General features: G+C 28.6%; 1 long non-coding RNA gene across 1 annotated transcript; it reads left to right on the top strand.

Annotated features, from left to right (window-relative positions):
• Positions 1-2,141: 2,141 nt before the first annotated feature.
• On the top strand, positions 2,142-2,699 carry LOC108775832 (uncharacterized). Its single transcript, XR_001940771.1, has 3 exons — positions 2,142-2,217; positions 2,402-2,502; positions 2,624-2,699. It is a non-coding gene; the product is annotated as an uncharacterized LOC108775832 (long non-coding RNA).
• The last annotated feature ends 2,260 nt before the right edge of the window (positions 2,700-4,959 follow it).

Below are 4,959 nucleotides of genomic sequence, written 5' to 3'. Positions count from 1 at the left end.
GTCAGATATATGATAAAGCCTGTTAGACATACTATGCCCGCAGATTGGTGGCAGAAACCGAACAAAGTCCTGCATAACCTCTGATGACAGATTGAGAACAAATTGAAAGCAGAACCTGATTCGAGCAGACTTTGCTTGGTTTCTGCTACCAATCTGTTAGCATAGTCTGCCAGTAAGCTTTGTCGACAAATCCATAGCCATATACGGACACAGATGGCTATGGTTTTGTATGGTGCCAAAATCTGATCGAGTTTGCTGCCAATTTGGCCCCAAATTACTGATATTTTGCTTTTAGGGTAATGTTAAAATTATACATATCAATACTATAATATATATACAATCGTATAAAGTAAGATTCCATTATTATAAAATTATTATAATATACTTCAAAATTGAAATTTTAACTACGTCCCTTATATATTTTCAATACTACATATATTGTTAAGGCTTTTTTCTCTGTGTATATATTTGCACTAAAAAAAGTTTATTGAATTAATGAAATAATTGGTCACACAACTACTAATGATCATAATTGATGATGACATAAATCGTAAACGAAATCTGACAATATATTCACGAATAATTGTTTTAGACAATGGACTTGCTGTACTGGAAAAACCTCAGAAAAAGATATTGACAAGTCAAACTTCTGATACTAAGCATAGTAATAGTTCTGGTAGAACGTTTTCAAAGGACGAGAAGTTTGCTCGAGCATTACATCGCGAAGAATCTAATACAAAGAAAGGTTTTTTATCAATTTTAATTATTATACAGTATTATTTACAGTATTATAGACTTTTCTTGAAGTACAGATAATAACTTTTTTTCGAATATCGATTCTGAATTTGTAGTAATACAAATACTTCATTGACATAGATTATAAACTGTAGGTTATAAATTATGATTTATTACATTTGTTCATTTATACTTTATTATAATTTTATTGTATAAATTTGTATGGCTTAAAACACTCTTTTTACATAAAATATTATGTGGAAACTTCAGATGTACTGCAAATGTAGTGCAAATGATTTTTTAGTCACAGTCGTGAGCTCTATTAATATAATAAGGTTTAACTATGTATGTGAAATAATAGATTTAGCTACTACTTATAACATCGCTACTCAATGTTCTTACAAACAATTATTTCAAGAAATGAAGTACAGTATATCTTAAACAGTCTTTGGAAAACGTAGCAATGCGTGAAACTTCTAATATTAACTTAAATTGTATTGGTACTAATAAAGTCGAACATGTAGGCGTGCAGAGTAAGTATGTACATCATGGAAATAAATTAAAAAATAATTACTTTAAAATTGTAGTGAAAAAGACTGCAAATAATGTTCCTATTAGTAATAGGAACTTGTTATCTGATTGGAAGAATTATATCGATTCCTGTATCGTTGGTTACACGCATGCGCTTATAACTGTATGTACGACTTTATTGGATATTTATGTTCATCGAGGTTACTGCGAGATAAATCGATACATCGTTGCTCCTCTTAGAGTTGTTCTGTTTACTATTATTACATTTAAATCGTGACCACCAAAATGTTATCTTCGGATTTTTATCTTTTGACTTGTTTTATATTAATTTGTTGTTTGTCTGATGGTGGTCTTTTATTTCTTTAATACAACTTTATCTTGTTAATCATGGATTTGTCGGTGAGTGTTCATTTTCATCTTTCTTCAATCATTGTCATTAATTTTTAATTTTTACTTAGATTAACGTCTTGTCGTTTGCACATGACCTACCAACCATGTGGATTTGATTGTTTGACGTTGAGAGTGACCACTTTTCTACAGATCCATGTCTTTTATTTGAATTTACTACTGAAGATGGCCCGGATGTTAGGCCGAAACGTATAGTATTTTATATATGACATTTTTTGATTGTTAACGAGAATATATATTGTTTTTTGTGATTTCGCATTGATAACAGCGAGTTTACTCTCATTAGCCTTTTTATTCTTTGTATTTGTAAATTTCGTTACCGTTACCCAAAAAATGTAACTCGTTACCGTTACAGTTACCAAAAAAAGAAAGTAACGCAGTTACCAGTAAAGTTACCAAAAAAGTAACTTGTAACTGTAACTTCGTTACAAGTAACGAGTTACTTCCATTCCCTGCCTATTACATTACAATCCAATTCCCATCTGACTGATAATTGTCAATCCTCTTCAGAGGACGAGTATCATTCCATCGATATAAGGAAAGGTTAGTGTATCAATGACAATTATTAAACGGGTAGATGAATTTTTAGGTCCATAATTTGAATTATTGTCACATAATTCCATTTTGCGTATAGAGTTCTTTTGAACAGCCATAATGTTATCGTAACCTAATAAATATATAATGAACAGGTTTAATTTAATGACAAATGTCACTTTTTTATCCTTAGAAGAATCATTGTACAGCGAAACTGTACAGCCTTCAGAAAATGCAGAAAATTTCGGTACTTGGATAAATTCGTGAACGTGCCATGCAGATCTGAAATTAAGGGTGAGAATAATAAGTGTTGTTAAAAATATCAGCAATAAATAATTATAATTTTGTAGGTTTATCGTATGTTTAATCTTTAATATATGTTAAATTAAAATTTAACATTTTCTATACATTATAGACCGTACAGATATTATCGATTCATCACTCGCAAATTAATTTCGCTCGATTTGCAAATGCAAAGTATAAAACAAGGGCAAAAGGAAATATTAAAAGAATTAAAAGGGAAGTTAGTTCACAAACTTCGCCAATCTGATGAAAGTCCCAATGCCGATGACGTCGACATTTGGTATAATCTTCCATTAGAAGATGAAGTGGCTTTGCAAGAATTAGAACTTAAGTTGAAAGAGGATACGAAATATAGAAAAAAATTGGTAAATATAAATCTCCCACAAAATACACATAATCATTTTGAGTAAAATTAAAGTCACATTCAAATATTGTATTAATTAGCTCGGATTATTTAAAAATATTTTATTCGTTACGTTGTAATAGATTAAGGAGTTAGCAAACATAGGAGGCCTCGATATGAAGAATTTGGCATTAAAAATAATGCGACAAACATTCTCGAACGAACTCGCCGTTAATTATAGTTGGATCGGGGGTAAGAAGAAAAACGTTTTTTCGGATCTAATGATATGTAAAGTAATACTTGGTAAGTTTGAACTATGAATATCAAGTGCAAAAATTTACAGTCATGTAAAACATACTTTGCAATATGATGTAAATAAAACATAATTAGATAGTCAAAATAAAATATTATTTCAGCTGCGGTGAGAAAACAATACGAAAATTTCACAGAGGATGAGATATCAGCTCCAATAAAAATTTGGCTTGCTCATGCCAAAGAGCGATGTTCCAAAACTTCGCAAAAGCAGAACGAACAGAATAATTAATTTGTATTCTAAACTATATTTTGATTGATATATTATGAATTAAAACTAAATATAATATCGTTCGATATTTCAAATGCAGCGACTACAAATATTAATTACAGTAAAAGTTTAACATTTAATTTTTCAAACATCAAGCTTTTGAGCGGCAATATATTTTCTATTTGTCCTATACATATTTTTTATACTATCGTTTGTTTTATTTTCTTAATTAGATTGATTACTTATAAAAAACTAAATACACTGCGTACCATTCAACAAGTTATTTTAGCAACAAATATTAATTATATAATAATAAGAGTTCAATATTTAATTTATCTAACGCCAGACTGTTGAGAGCAATAGTATATTTTCTATTCATTCTATATGTTTTTTTGCTGTTGTTTGTTATTTTTGTATTCTTAATTACATAGACTGTGATTAGTTATAAAAAACTAAGTTTCGTTCAATAGTTTCACTATGTTTCGTTCAATAGTTTAGTTCAACAACAAATATTAATTACAATAGGAATAAAATATTTAATTTTTTTAACGCCGAACTTTTGAGCGTAGTATATTTTCTATATTCGTTCTATATATCTTTTTATTTTGTAATCGGTATAAAAATCGCATAAGAAGTGCAATAATGTATAAAGCCGGTTCTACATTAGTCTGAAGTATTGATTTCAAAATACAAGCTTGAGATTGGCTGTCGCAACGAACTTGCGATCGGCTTGCAACTAATGTAGAACCGGCTTAATGTAATATTTAATGATATGTGATTAAGAAATTATTTATAACAAAATATATATATATAAAGATATTTTATTTTTTACAAATGCTAAAATTATTTTGTACCAAAAACTAAACTTACGTACATATAGTATATAAATATATATGTATTTATTTTATAAATAAAGTCTACACAATTATATGAATATTGTATATAATTAATAATTAAAGTCTTATAATTGGAATATTTTCTGAGTGTATACGGAGAAAAATTCTAGGATTTGCTACATATTATATCAGTTCTCAAAACATATAATAAGTACATTATCTGTGAATATGCTGTAAATAACACCAATATGTTCAGTATAAAACTTCAGATAATCTTACAATTAGATAGATATACTTAAAATATTCCTATTTTCGCCCATTGATTGTTCTCAGAATATCCTCAGAATATCATCCACGATATTCTAAAAATATACATGGAATATTCTTAGAATATACATGGAATATTGTTAGAATATACTACGAAATATGAAATATACTAACAATATTCGAAGTATATTCTCAGAATATCATGGATGATATTCTGAGGATGTTCTGAGAACAATAAATGGGCGGAAGTAGGAATATTCTAAGTATATTCTGAGTATATCATAATATATATGGAGTATATTCTACGTATATTAGACATAACATTTTTAGAATATTCTCAGGATATTCTCAGAATATTCTCAGAACATCATGTGCTATCTGGGATTTGATTCAAGAGTTTGGAGCACATGTGTGTGAGTTAACCAGTTTTGAATCACGTGTATCTTCATAAGTATACATTTACAAATTATTATTATAAT

The sequence above is a fragment of the Cyphomyrmex costatus genome, unplaced genomic scaffold (genome assembly GCF_001594065.2).
Source record: "Cyphomyrmex costatus isolate MS0001 unplaced genomic scaffold, Ccosl1.0 scaffold1098, whole genome shotgun sequence".
Lineage (NCBI taxonomy): Eukaryota > Metazoa > Arthropoda > Insecta > Hymenoptera > Formicidae > Cyphomyrmex > Cyphomyrmex costatus.
The sequence above is the reverse complement of the archived record's forward strand: the minus strand, read 5'-3'. Positions and strand labels throughout refer to the sequence as shown.